This window comes from Neocloeon triangulifer, unplaced genomic scaffold (genome assembly GCF_031216515.1).
Source record: "Neocloeon triangulifer isolate White Clay Creek 2 clone unplaced genomic scaffold, ASM3121651v1 ptg000014l, whole genome shotgun sequence".
Lineage (NCBI taxonomy): Eukaryota > Metazoa > Arthropoda > Insecta > Ephemeroptera > Baetidae > Neocloeon > Neocloeon triangulifer.
In genome coordinates, this window is record NW_026775556.1 from 19788058 (window position 1) to 19803834 (window position 15777).

The 15777-nt window shown below is 33.6% G+C and overlaps 1 protein-coding gene across 1 annotated transcript in view; it reads right to left on the minus strand.

Annotated features, from left to right (window-relative positions):
• The window catches only part of LOC132200492 (uncharacterized), a 68888-nt gene extending 57859 nt beyond the window's left edge, over positions 1–11029 (minus strand). Inside the window, exon 1 of the mRNA XM_059625983.1 lies at positions 10928–11029. The gene's annotated coding sequence lies outside the window, so the exon portion shown is untranslated. The remainder of the gene's footprint in view (positions 1–10927) is intronic.
• Between the last annotated feature and the right edge of the window lie 4748 nt (positions 11030–15777).

Below are 15777 nucleotides of genomic sequence, written 5' to 3' on the forward strand. Positions count from 1 at the left end.
ATTGAAGAGTTTTTACTTCCTTTCAAGTATTATGCTCAATTAATTAATTAAAACTTCATAAAACAATTCTATACATCGTGTCAATTAAATTTGTTCTCTTTTAAAATCTGGAATCCCATGGGAGTTAACAAATAAACCGTGTTTATTTTTACGTCCACTAGTTAAAAAAAAAAACAGCCTTATAATGCGCGCGCCAAAAACAAGATGTGCCAAACAAGCATGTTCTCAAATAAAACACGGTCCGAAAACAAACCCAATTCACTGGACCGAGGGTAGGGTCGTGTCGCTGTGCACTTGGCAAATATGCATGCAAACGAGCTGCGTGTGAGCATTTGATAGGCGTCCGGGGGCGCCAAGTGTGCTCTGCTATTTTCATGTCAAATGTGCTGTTTATTACTTTGATGGCAGCACTCGGACCTGCTCTCTGCAAAATCTGCATGACGGTTTCGCGAATTCTGCAGAATTATGCGCAGCCAGGGGGATTAATAATGTGTGACCGGCTCATGAATTTTGATAGCCGCTTGATTTATGCTGCGCGTCGCAACCAACTTGACTTTGAAATTTAAATTAGCTCTACAAACTAATGAATAAACTGCTCTATCTTGTTTCGCCTGGGATAAACTGTAAACTAAATTTATATGAAAACATGTGTTCAATGACAGTGAAAAAAATAGATCAAATTTAAATTCAAAACACAGAAAAAATATGCCAGTTTTGATAAGATTTCAGCTTCCGTAAATATGGACTTTTAATTTAATTATCTTTTAAATTTTAATGAGTACGTAAAGGGTGATAAAAATAAAATTTGAAATTTTTCTAAACTATTTCTATTCTCTTATACAAATCAATTTATTAGCATATTTTTGTGAATTAAAATCACTCTGAAAATGTGAAATTTGAAGTTTGTAACTAAAATTCTAACATAATTAGTAAAAGTACATTAGGAACATTTCCATTTTTTTATTTAATTAACACACTGATTTTTTTATGGACTGAAAGAAAAACACAAAATCAATTAATGATGCTTTTAGCGGCGTCCGTGACCGTTACCATTTTATATATTCTTCTTTGCCAGTTCAACCGAATGGAAAAATTAATGCCGCTTACCTAGACCTTGGCCGTCACATCGGGCGCCACCGGTAATTAGTTAAAAAGCCTGTCGCGTTGTTTTGATTTCTGTTACGTGATATTTCCCGTGTGTGCATGTGTTGGCCGCGGCGCAATCGTACAAGTCGATCTGTCGGTCAGGTTCATACGAAACCATTCATTTGAATTTGTTTTTATTAAAGGCTCTCGCGACTTAAATTTTAATCGCAAAGTAAACCACTGGGGCGTTGTAAAAATATACTTGCAGGTGAAATAAAAATAATCAGTAACAGTGAAAATAACATGGAAACATTGACAAATAAAAATAAGAAAACGAAAACGCAACAAAAACCAAGGGAAAGTTTTAATAAAAATTAACAAATTAATATTAATAAATGGAGCGAGCTATTAAAACCCAAATTTAATCAAAGCCTGAATGTCGCGAACCCCTACATAAAAACAGTCAAACTGACTTGAAAGAAATATTTTAAAATGTTTCAAATTTATTTAATCAAATAAGAGTATGGCGATTATAAAAAATCATCGTTTGAATAATTTATTAAAAAAAAAATTAGTGAAAAAATCCTGCCTTGGCCTGACATAACAAAATAATTAACTATCATCAATATGTAATCTCTTCAATTCAATCAATTCGTTGCGTTTTATTGTGAGTCATTTTTCTAGTTAAAACAACAATAACGATGAATCAATATCCATCTGAGGGTAAACAATTTTGATGAGAGTCGAAGATACGCCATAGGATTTATTTATCTTCCATCAGAGCATCTAGATAACCGCGAGATCAATTTCACATGAGGCTAGAAGCCTGCTGTAAAATTTAATTGACTTGTTCCAGCTCTGTGCAATATTTAACGCTGTAATGGCTTCTAAAGCTTTCATTATTAATCACTTTGATCAGCGCGCTGCACGTTGATTATACGCGATGAAAGAGAGAAACGCACACGACTTCCATGTGTGTGTTTGCTGCCAATGACAGTAATGGAAAAGTTAATTTTTTATGACGCCGGCAAAATTAATTAAAAATTTAAATTGGAAAAAAACAATGTAACGCTTTTGCGACACCAAGCGAAGATTGATTAATGTTGCAATTGTGATTGAATTGAGTTTCATCAAATCATTCTCTCAAGCTCTGTCAGTATAAATTTTACAATCAGTTTGAAGGAGATCAAAGAATCAAGACTTATTCAATTCAAGAGTTCCGAGGTAATTCTAGAAATGGGTTCTTTCAAATTAATAGAAATCTATATATTTTTTTTAGTCTTCATATTAATTATTTTAAAAGTTCGTTTTTTCAACTTCTAGATTACTTTGAGATTTTTCCAATAAAATGCATTCTGAAAATATTGTTTTCCTTTTCATTCATTTTTAGTAAGAAATATCAATTATTTTTATTTAGAGAAGGTTTTTAAAAAAATTAATTAATATATTCATTTAAGCTGTGTTTTTAAAACTGATTTTTTGAAACAAGCAACAAATAATATCATCAATATATTAAACCCCCGAAACGCTGACTCGTGGGCCATGTTGATGGACGAGAAATGACGATTGGCCTCTGTGTGACACGGACATAATTCGTGCAATCTACCGTGACATCCGCTTGATGAGACGTATTGACGTGCGGTCGGCACAAATAACGAGATGGCCATTCGATAAATTTTCACACACATGTCCAGCCCCGCAGGTGATTTTTGATTGAATGGCGTTGAGGGTTACATTGTACATGTTTGCAGGCGTACATGACGCGCGTCAGTTGCAGTCAATTTGTTCCTCGTGATTGTCGCCAATTACACCGCGAGATGCAAATATGCCACGGGGCTTGACGAGAGTCTCGCTAACAAGAAGACATTGTCGCAAATTGCCGACATACGCGGTTGGATGACAACACAACTAGCTATAAAATGAGGCGAAGAAAAAATTGCCCGTAAATAAGGAATAATAATCAGTTCTAAATATAATTCAAAGGTTATGAAGTAAACCTTCGTAAAAAATTCAATCAGATTTTTGAGAGTTTAGAGGGTTTTTTTAATAATAGGGGAGGAGCTTTTCCCTTTTTTCATTAATTTCTCAGAGAGAAAACATTTAATTTTTTCTATTTAAAATTCTTTAATTTTCAACACTGAATTTGGAGAATTTGGAGATTAAAATTAGTGGGCAGTAGAAAAATAAAGAGTGCTGAAAATAATTAGAAAAATTGTTAAAATATAGAAATGGCTGGAAAAATGATCCTTATGGAAAAGAAAATATCTTTATATTAGTCATCTCATAGAACCCTTTTAAGTTTTATGAAAGTTAAAGAACTTACAATTAGATAATTTTGCTAATTTATTATTTTCAATTTTATTAATAGTAAAAAAATTGCTTGCTTTTAGTACTATTTTTTCTTTTAATAAATTAATAGTTTACACTGAAAAGTTTTTTTTTAAAAGAGTTTTGTTTTTTAATAGTTTAAAATGGAATGATTTCATGATCTCCATTTTTAAAAAAAAGTAACCAAATAATTCTAAAAATAATTCATATTTTGATGTCTTAGGTACACAAATAAACATCTTGGTAAAGAAAAGGGAAATTTCTGGTGCACCCTTCACTTCTCAACACCGTGGAAGTTCAAATATTTCGGTCAAACTTTTGGGTGCGCAAGAGGGTGGAAAAGATCAAAATCAGAGGGCGTGGAATTCAAGGCTGCACGCAAAATGTACCGGGCAACCGCGCGGAAGGAATTGATATTAAACCGAGTCGCACCAAATCATTTTCGAAGCCCTTTCCTTTCCGCAAGCCGCTTTCACCACGAGACTCACCCTCCGCCAAGGTAAATCGCATCTGCTCTTGTCAACCGCAGAAAATACACCTTTTACGTCATCAATCCGAGCGGCGCGTCTTGATTCGTCGCCAGCTGTGTTTTCGGAAGAAGAAAAAGAAGGCAAAATCCTCCGAGCCTACTTTTTATTTTATTATTTATTTTTCCATGCGTCACGACGGCGCAGCGACGAAATCTGATTTTCCACTTGGAGAATTTGGCGAACGAGGAAATTATTTCTGGCAGTTTTCCTCTTCGGGGAGTTGCCGTTGTTGTTTTCTTTCGGCACCGACGAGGTTTACAACACGCGCGCCGCCCGAGTAATTATTATTCCACTTTCCGCACTTTCTTCAGCGAAAAGTTAATAAAGAAATTTAATAACTTTCAATCCGATTATAGCGGCTGATGATTTTCTCATCTTTTTTAATTGGTTCCTTATTTACTCAAATTTTATTTATTTTCCTCAAAGGTTCAAAATCCAAAGAAATTGCAGTTTGGTGAAAGTTTTGTCCTACTCAAAAATTAAAATATTAAAGATCTGATATGATTGCAACTTGATTAAAAGTTTGTACTTAACTTATTATTAGACAGAAAAGAAAAATTTCTGACAGCGCATTCTTGCAAATTTTGATTCTGATTTAACAGAGCAAGAAAAATTTCACTAAAAAAAGATGTTCTTTAAACTATTTTGATGTCAATTGCAATGAAAATTCACATTTTAAAATGTAGCAATAAAATGAAAACTATTTTCCCCCCAAAAGTGCTTTGAAGTTAGAATCATTCTGGTTATTGTGTGTTATTTATTTTCATTTTTCTGTGATTTTTGTGTTGCATTCTTACTTGCGCTATAAACGCAAGTGAAAATAATGGAGTTTATTTGTCGGTCGCAGCTGCTGCGATTGGTATTCCGCATTGGTGGGGAAAAACGAGCCTAGGTCTCGTGTGCATTGCACCTGACGGGGAGAAAACGGTACCACCAGCCGAGACCAAGAACATCCCCAGACAAATAACGCACCCGGTTCGGCCGAGGGAAGTGAAACAAGTAGAATAACTTTTTCCAAACACGCGATGAATAAAAAAATCAAATTAAACTGATTGATTTTTTTTCCTCAAAATATATTTAACAGAAACATTGTCTCTTTTGTATTAGACGAATAAAGATATTCTTAATTTTTGAAGGAAAATTTCACGATTCATAGTTTTCCTAATTGTGTAGATTTGCTGCAAAGCAAGGGTTTCTTAATTAAAAACCCCATCGAGGAACAGCCGAATTTGAATTTATACACATTGATATCGGAAACATGTTTTCTGTATCAAAAGAAAGTCAGTCAATCGCTTTGTTGTGCCCTGCATTGCGCCTCTCTCAGATTTCAGCTTATTATTTGGAATTGTGGGTCAAACAGGCGAGCGTTGTTTGCGGTGGAACTTGATGCACTCGGGGCTGCGACATTGAGCAAATACACAGCTCAGTCGATTCATGTTTCCTCTATTGGGCTGCCATTAGACGGGGTTGGTCTCTCTCGTGCGACCTTGTTTGTCATACCTTCTCTGCCGTCTTTACAATTCAAATGACGAGAAAGCAGCTCTCTTTTTTTATATGTGTTGCGTAATTCATGAGAGACCGACGGGCTGCGATTGTTTCGAACGGAAAAATTGGCTCTGCACGTTTCTCGCCTGGCGCAACGAGGACTCGGAGAAAATAATACAATTTCCTGTTCGATGAGAATAGTTTTCCAGGAGAATTTATTTTTGCATCGGGGGCTATATAAGGGAAGAAATAGACTATTGCAAAATCACCGTGTGAAATGGTACCATGTTTTCTTTAATGAAATAATAAAATTTCTTGAACTGCTTTGTAATTAAAAAAGTCAATAATTTAGAACTTAAATAAGTGTATTCAATCAATTTTTTTTTTAAATTTTATCCCTGTTAAAAGGAAAATGTTAATTAACACAATTAATTAATATTAATACAAAAATCTCAATAAGTGTGTTAGATTTTACTTTTCTACGCTTTTTTAAACGGAGCATAAAGTTATTTCTCTTCCAATGAAATTAACTTCCTTATGTTTGCCAAATTTGCTGCGAGAAGATACTGGAATTGAATGAATTTGAATGACTTTCTGCTTTACACAAGCTTTCAATGTTGATAAGCGTTTTTGACTCGTTTTTCACTTCGTAAAATATTTTTATTTAATTCTTAACTTGGAATAAGCGGCCTTTGATGTTTTTAAATGTTTCCTACAAACAACTATTTTTGTATTTACAAACAATTTTTTTAATTCCCAGCTTGATAAAAGACCTTTATCATTCTGTGTACACTTCTACGAACAGTGTTCATGACGAACGCCCAATAAGCCTCCTGATGGGAATTACATGAGCATTTTCCTCATTAAAAGCGACTGGAAAAATTGAACAAAGACGCTTAAAATTTGAACCATGGCAAAAACACACAACAGCATACTCATCGAAACTTTTGAGTGAAGCTAAATTATAAAACTGGCAATTAACGATGCCGGAGCGCAAAACTCCGGAGGCGGAGGGGCGCAGATTAATATCGCGAGATAAAGCTTAATTGGCGTGAAAGTGCCGCAAAAGCAGACTCCAATCAGCGGGATGTAATTAGCTTCCAGTAGAAGTACGCGAAAGTCTCTTCTTGACTCGCAGCCAAGAAGCGGCAGAGCGAATTTTCGCAACAAAATCCTTCTCCAACTCGGTGCCAAATTTAATAATTCCGCCACGCTATTATGAAACGCGAATCAGCTCGCCGGATTGCCCCGCGGCCGATTATTGTTCGCTGCAATAAAACGGACGTGTTGTATTTATTGCTGCTCTCCCGTCTTATTCTCTACACGGCTGTTGTTTGTTATTTCTTTTATTTTTATATGATTCTCGCTGCTCCACGCGTGCGAGAAGAAGGAAAACTCTGATCGATTCTTATTACAGCGATTAATCGATTTGCTACTCTTGGTTGTGCATGAAAAGTAACATCGAGTGCTAAAGTATTATTTTTCACAGGGCCTTTTTCTTTTTGGGTTAAAATTCTGAATAGAAAAGTCTCATGAAGGCCTCAGGTAAGGTCATTTGAAAGCAATTTTGGTGAGCCTTTTATTTAATTGTATAAGAAGAAAGTTTTAATTTCATTAGTGCATTTCAATTAAAGATGGCAAATTTAGAGTTTTATTGAAGAGGAGTCAATTAACGTAAAAAAAAAAAAATGAATCTTTGTTTCTGCAAAACGTCCAAACCACTCTTTTAATTGATCAATTCTTTGGAGATTTTTTTCTAAATATTTCTCAACTTATGAAGAGACAAATTGGAATTTTTCTAATTTTCAGTTATAAAATTTAGAACGACACTGAAAAAAGTAATTTTTTCATCAGTCAAGATTTATGTCCGCCTCGAACTGGTTATATGAGTCAAAGGCCTTTCTTTCCACTTTGCATTTCCCCGAGCAGCCACCGATCCGAATATTTAATTTCGCCGACCTCTGATTTGATCCAACTGTGAAATTGGATGCTGCGCCGCTTTTCACAATCCGAGAATTTGGCTCGAGACGATATTCTTGTTCCGCCCACCTGCTGAGGTTGGAAATCTCTCAGAGGATCGCAGTCGTTTTTGCGTTTTCCCTGAGATTGTCACTTCAAAAAGCAAAATATTTGTTTGCAAAAGATATGAAATAAATTAGTAGATTAAGAGTAGAAAAATATCTGAATTTGTCGTATAAAAAGTGAAAGAGCAATACAATTTTAAGTTTTTTCTGTTGTTTTTTAAGTACCTTATAGAAGATGGCCTAATTCATTCTTATTTTACGTTTCCAATATCAATCTCGCTCAAAAAACAATAATTCTTGTACAATTCATTTATTTTAACCGTCTTATGTCAATGTCTTATTCCACGGGAAAAAAATATACTTTCAGAATTTCAACCCTTTAAAGCAATTAATGTCAATTTCCCACTCTTAGTTTCGATCTTGACCCGATAGCTCAAGTGATAGCAAAAGAACTCGACCAGTCTTGTAAAAAAAAAACTTCAGAAGCTTTCATTCCACAGAGAAAGAGCTCTGTCCGCGTTGCCACTTATTTCTGCCTGGATGGGCTAATAAAACCACCGCCGTGCACGATGCAAATAAATCGAGGGTCATTCTGCGTTTGAATGTAAATACGGAAGCCAACTCCTTATTCGCCCCAAAAGCTGCGAGGCGTTGCACAGAAGCGCGCTTTTAATAGCAGCGCCACTCGCCGAGCAAAGGGAGCCGCTTTCATCTCTGCTCAGCCTGGGCAAAAACCAACGGCTGTGCAAAGAGGAATAATATTCACTCGCCGGGATAAAAGTGCACGTTTTCTCTGCGGTTGCCCATATGCGGATCAAAGTCGCGGTTGTTTCATGACGTTTGTTTTTCGCACACTCCATCATGTTGTAGCTGCATTAACGGAGAACTACGGGTAAAAATCACTTTGATCATCTTGTCATTTTTGTTTTATAGCAAAAAGAAGATCAATTTAAAATTTATAAAGAAGAATACTTCACGCAATATAAAATAAGATGGAAAAAAGCAGTTGTTTACAAACGTTGTAAACAGCAATGTGTAAATAAAAATAATTAAAAAAATATACATAGGTTGAAAGAATATTAAAAATTAATTTGAATAGTTCGTTTAATTTAAATATTTTTAAATATATTTTTTATTATAATTTTCAAATTTATTTAATTTTTAAAATTGTAAAAGAATAAAATTATTTGTTTTATTTTAAATTTTTTAATTTATGGAACTAACTTTTACTTATTTTTAATTAAATGGTTTCAACGCAGTTTATAACTATCTTAATAATTAATACTAATATACTTATTCCTCATCACTTTCATTTTTGGTTCATATTCTTCATCAATATTTGTGAGCAATGATTTTAATATTATATGTGAAACAAATATTTTTTAATGAATGACAATCAATAATTACTTCAACCCCTACAATTTTTATTTTTGCACCAAAATTTTTCCAAATTCAATTACTCGAGAGAGGATAATTAACCAAACTTCTGAAAAGGGTACAGTTTGAAACCCTTAGTAATTTTCAGATGTCTCAGTCCCAACGTCAAACGACAAACTTTGGCAGCTTTCAAACTAATCAGGATAATCTTTGACCATACAAACGGGGGCTCTCACATAATTTCTGATTTATGCCCAATGCACTATTCAATGATCATGATCAGTCGTGCAGAAAACATTGAATACTAAAAACTGAAGTGAGATCTCAGACTTTTTCATCATTGTAAAAAATATTTTATTAATAATAAATGATAAAATACAATACTTATAATCAGCTAAATTTTTTACTGGATGTTAAATTTATAAAAAAAAACACGCACACATTGATTTTGCTTATTCAAAAATTAATTGTGAAAGTTAACACACAAAAATGCAAAACTCTAAAAATAGTAAAATATTTATCTTTAAATAAATAAGAAACTAGACTTGGGAATCGATTATTTAATTAATTTGTATCTGTTTTTACAGAGTAATTTATCAACACAGTTTAGATTTTAAAATTAGAAAAATTAAATGTCTTAGTCTCTTCTTTAGTATTATTTACTGAACCGCTGCCACATTTGAATTTTGAAACTAAACTTGATTACATTGGCGAACTCCATATAGAAGCTGGCATAGAACTGACAAACTTTTGAGCTTGCAATAATATTGAATTAACGTCCGTCTGCAGAACGAGCACTTGGCAAAAACGCGAGCAGGATGAGAGGAAGCCCTTTGTTGACATGAATCTCATCGGAAGGCAGCGTTTTTATTAAAACAGAAAAATTCGGTCTGGCAGCCAAACAAATAAACAAACATGAAAAATTCGTTTGTTTTGTTTCATGGGCCGCTGATGAAAAAATTGCACGCCGGACGAAACAACAGAAACATTGCAAGTTTCCGCCTGTGATCGTTTACGAAAAAATAAACAATTAGTCAGAATTCCCGATAGATTTTGCGCCGCTCGTGAGACTGAATAAAGTTAATTCCAGTGACGTCAGCAAAATGTTGGCAAACACACGCCGGATTAAAATTGCGGTGCGACAATGCCGGGGAAAATCCTCCACGCGGCTCTGAATTAATGATGCATTCACAGGAAGGGAGGTGCGAAATTATTTCACCTAGTCCGCAATTTGCATGCAAATGAGCGCAAAAATTGAATTTATCTGTTGGAAGAGAAAAAAAAATAGGAGCGATCGAACTAGGGCCGAAGGACCGAAAGTTAGAGAGGTCGTAAAAAAAACCTTTTTTTGAATTAGCCTTTACGTGGTGGTGATAAAATTAAAAGCTTGGGAGGTGGTCTGATTTATTTTTGCGAGAGATGCTTCCGCGGACCACTCGTCAATATTTATGTTCCATTCCTGACCAGTGTGGCACTTTTAGGGTTGTGGAGATTATTTATGAGGAGAGTTTTTCAATGGTTATTACGGTGGCGAATTTACATTTATTTTTTTCCTCTAAAGAGACAAAGTTTTATGGAATTTTAATGCAGTAGAAAGAAAGCTTTTGGAAGCTTTGGATTTAGTTGAAATTCTCTGCACATGAATATGTAGAGTTTTCCGAGTTTTCACATTTGAATTTTATCATTATGTTTTTAATCGTATTTAAAACTTTCAGAACAAAATTTTTTTTACAAAAATAAAATAAAAAACTTTTAGGGTTTAAAGATTTTTTTCCCAAATGCATCACAATCTAATGTGAAAAAATGTCAGTCAAATGAGTACAATTTGCAATTTTTAGAAATCCCTTATTAAGTTTCGGTATTTTTGTTTTTTATTTGAACTTCTAAAATTATTCTGGTATACTTTCGATTAAAAACTTCAAATGAAAAGTATCTGCATGAAAATTTTAAGAAAACAAAATTTGATTTTTTTTCCTATTGACCTATTTGCATTTTTTTTTCGAAGAATCTATTGCTAAAGTTTTTAATTTTGAAAAATATTTGAAAGCAATTTTTCCCATTTGCAAAAACAGGAAGAGCCTGAAATGTGTGTCTTACCTTAATTTACACGTGCTGGGGGTGCTGCCTGTTGCTTGCGGCGAGGAGCGAGCGGAGCAGCGAGAGCCGAGTGCACTTTGCAGGGGAGTTTCGTGCAGTGAGCGTCGGGGCGACTGAGCAGCTGCACCGTCGCCACCACCGAGCTCCGGATCGCGCCGCCGCCCAGAAGCTCCGCGCGATTAGCGGGTGCCGCCGATAAACACAACATTCCACCGCTAAGCGCATTATTTTATATTCTTTGCCTTTAAAATTGGAATTTTTATAAATTCTTTCAAACACAATCTAGTTTAAAAATAATTAGTAAAATAAGTTAGGATAGTAAGGTAAAGATTTTAAATGCAAATAATTTATTGTTATCATTTATAACATTGTATTGATTTTTATCCATTAAATAAATTGAATAACAACAATTTATATTATATTAAAATCATTATGAAATTTAATATATTTTTAGTATAACATCTTAAATATAGTGATGATTATCCTTGCGTTTGGAAATGTGTAATTATCACTAATTTTTTTTATATAATCCAGTTCTCATTGATTTTATGATTAGATCTGTGGTGATTAATTAATATACGTCTTGTTGGTTCATCGTTTCTGTAATATAAAAACATACCACAATAAATGATTATGCGAATAAAAATAAACATTAATATAACAATGTGCGCTGTTGAAGTAATTTATGATAAAGCGTAAAAAAGAATTATATAAAATAAATTATTTTTTTTTTCAGCAAAAGGTAAATTAAAATTAAATTAATTTCCTGAAAATAGGATGTAAATTCAGGCATTCTTGCATCAAAAATTGTTTAGTGTTCTAAAAGCGTGTTGTTGATTTATTACTAAACTTAATTAAGTGTACATCTTTCTACACTGTAATCCTGGGAAGTAAAATTTAAAATTGACAAATTATTTTATCAGTTTGCGCGACAGGCGACAGGACTTTCAAAGTCTTTTCCATGATGATTTAATAATTTATTTTCTTGCACACGAAACTGGGCCGCAGACCTTGAATGAAACTGGTGGAGCTTCAGAAACAAAATTATTCAACAAGATAATAAAGTCCAATTTTTTCATCTCGTGAACATCTTCTCGAGTGCCACTTCTTTCCTTAAACTTCTTTATAAAAAAATTTCAAAAAATTCAGGAAAAAACTGAATTATACAATCATAAAATTAACACCTTGATAAATAACTTTTTTTTCAATTTCTTAATTCAATTGCTAACTCCATCCATATAATCAATTAAAAGAAGTGCGTTTCAAATTGAATTTCAATTTTTAATCAAAAATATAAAATGCTTCAATAAATATTTTGGACATTTGCTTAAGGATCGTTATTCAAGTGAGCATTTACTTTATTCCAAACAAAGAAGAGTAAAGTCTCACTATTCTTTTCTTATTTGGAAAGAGATTTTTAAATTAAAAGGAGCAAAAGCTGGTGCCAAGTTATTGTGCGCGTTCAGCAGTTTCATTGTATCGTTCTTGCCATGCCCGCGGCGGTGGGCAGGGCAGGCACAAAAATGCTTAAATTTCTTTTCTCTAGCGCGACTCTACCGTTATTTACTTAGTTTTTTTGCCCGCCGGGGAGAAAATCAACACTGCTCTGCTTTCAGTGTCTCTGTGCGTATTTGCACGCGGGCGTTCGCCCTTTTCTCTTGCCCAGAGCTGCTCTCCCTGTTTTTGCATTGCACGACTGTTTAAACATTTAAGTTCGAGATAATGTGTGCGCACGAGACCATTTTTGCGTTTTTCGCCTGTCGCAATTTGCAAGCACTCTTCTGATGACCTTGCGAAAAAAATAAAATTAATTCTTGTTTGCATTCACATGAAGGCAGTGAATTACAGATGGCCTTGAAGGTGGAAAGGTGCAATTTTGTCGTAAATTACTGCAATTGACGTCTTAAATTAATTTGCAAAATTAATATTCCATGAGCTGTAATTAAAGTTGTATTTTATTGAACTCTAAGCGCATATTTAGGTGATTTAAGCAGACTTAAAACAAACGATATAAGTTTTATAAGATAAATTTTTGAAAAAAGATTTCGGAGTTTATTTTACATTTAAATAAAAGATTTAGGGAATTAGGATATGTTGGAGGTGAGGAAAGTGAGGAATTAGAAGAAATTTTTCAAATCAACGTAGTATTTCTAACAATAGATGATGCAGAAATTTTTATCTGAAGCGAAAGTAGTAATTTTGAGCTTCTTTTTATGTGACGAGATCAATCAGCTTTCATAAACCCTGATGTGATGTAGTAAAATTACTCCAAATATCAGGAAAATGGTTTGGTTTCTGACAGTAATAACAACCGAAGTCAATTTAATGCTTTTGAAACGTTATTGCAGATGAAATCAAGAATAAAGCACTTCTTTGCTACTTCATTATTCCAGTTTTTTTTCTCTAAACAAATTATTTGTTAAATTAAAAATTAAATTTTAATTTCAGTTTTAATTTTTTCACTAAGAATTTATAGCTAACGCAAACAAGCTAATCACGTACAATTTTGAATTTAAATGCTACCGACAGTGACACATTTCACAAAATTTCATGAAAATAAATTTTTCTAAAATATGTTTTATATTTATTAATTATTTTTTTTTCTATTTTAGCCTTTTACATTTCAGACATTTACTTACCCCAAATTAATAAATTAATAATACATGGATAAAGTCCCAATCGGTTAGTTTCCAATAAAAAACTGCCTTTTTATTATTCTCTCCATCAAGTTTATCGTCCACATCTTTTCGACCTTGACCTTTTTCGATCTGTTATTTTGGCATTGCCGACTGCTTGCAACGTCTCTCCCCGATTCATTTTCGGTCTTTGGTCGCCGTGGGGTCGCAGCCAGGGAAAATATGTATTTTGGTCGGCAACTTCAAAGGGCAGGCACAAATCAAAGGGACAGGACACCGTTTGACACTTACTGCCCTCCCGCGCACGTGTCGATCGATTGCATACATGGTCTGGGCCAAATATCCTGCGGAAAATCGCGCCTCCTGAGAACATCGGTATTTTTGCAGCTCCTTCTGTCACTTCGCCGGCAATTTTCTGCGCCACGTCTTCACCATTTCCTGCCGTGCGCGGGCCACATCCTTTTCATTCTGATTGCTTTCCATCTACTTACCCCTTCGACGCACGGCTAATAGTATTCAGTGCACGTCATTTGCCGCCGCCGGCGTCGCTTCCCACTCGAATTGTCACTTCAGGTAAATTGGACCAAAATTCTGCTGAGCAAGCTGCGAACGTGTTGATCTTGGGAAAATTTCTATCATTTTGAGCGTTTTTAATGTATAATTAATGTCAATGCAATTTGATTTGCATACAATAATTTGTAGCCAGATATTTGAAAAATATGAACTTTTTACTTTGATTAATTTATTTTCCTACAGTCTAATGTACTCAATAAAATCTTTTGGCCAGGAGATCTTCTGGATGAATTTTAATGAACATATTGTACTAGGCAACCAATTTTGCTCTGATGTCACACAAGTTGCATAAACACCATTTGTTTTTACTTTGTGAAATAATAACTTGTACTGAATAAAATAGTTATAAACTTCAATTTCTCTGCTAGTTGCACTTTACTGATAGTTACTGTTTTGTTTTTATTTTGTATGAATTCACTTTACAGTAACTGTTAATTAGAAATTATTTTTGTTTTTAATTATAAAATATTTTCTCATAAAAAATTATTTTTATTTAAATTTTTTACGATTTTTTTATTTTATTTTATTAAAGTTTAATATTAATGTATTTCAATTTATTCAATATATTTATTTTATAAAATAGCAAATAATTAAAATATGATGTTTTACAAAAAAAATAGCCATACTTAAATCATATATTTAGTTACATAGTGGCACATTATAATATAATTCAATTATAATAATTTCAAGAATTTATATAGAGTCGATTACTGTTTTCATTTGTATATCATTAAATTTATTAGTAAAATTACTTAATCAGTTTTATAGCCCATTATCAAATTAGTCACCCTAAAATTATATCTCCAAGCACACTTCTTTGTGACTTCATCTCATTACTTCCTGTAGTGTGTGATGTGTGTGATAGTAGCTTGCTGAAGTTAAGAAATCGCACTAGCTCTGGCTTTGCAAAAGTTGTGTGTTTGTTCAATGATTTCCACGATAATGCTGTTTACTGGCCAGGAAAAGGCAAAGTGAAGCAAAGAGGCACGTGCCATGTAATTGAATTCGCAGTTCAATCACGCTAATAGCGCACGTTTTGTGTAATCGGCGTCGGCTGCCTCTCAATGGACGTATGCTTTTTGCTCAAATCTAGGTCAAGAGAGAAAAGAAAGGCTTAAATGACACTTGGAAATAATGCTGTAAATGTACAAATTACAGGAATTAATGAAAATGACATTTTGAAGTTGGCGTGGACGTGGCTTTGCATCTTTCAGGTGGTGGTCGCTAAAATATTGATGACTAAAGCAGATGACGTTTCTTCGGCAGTTTCAATCAATAAATGTTGTTGCTTCGCTATTAAAATTTCATTGCAACCGTTCACGGTCTCGACGTCATTGTTACGTGAAAAGCTGATCAGTGACGTTTCATTTTTCATCGGAATATCAATAAATGACAGAATAGAAAGAAAAAAAAGTAAGAACGTAATGCCTTAGAGATGCATTTCACCAGTAAAACTTCCTCTGAATTAATAGTATTTACATCAAGTTAAAAAATTGTTAACCTCAATTTTTTTTAATAATTTTCATTTATAACCTAAGGAATTGATATATAATTTTAAAAAAAAAATCTATTAAACAAAAAAAGAGAGCAACTCGTTAGTATGAGAAAATTATGAAAATTATTATTAAAAAAAAAACATTT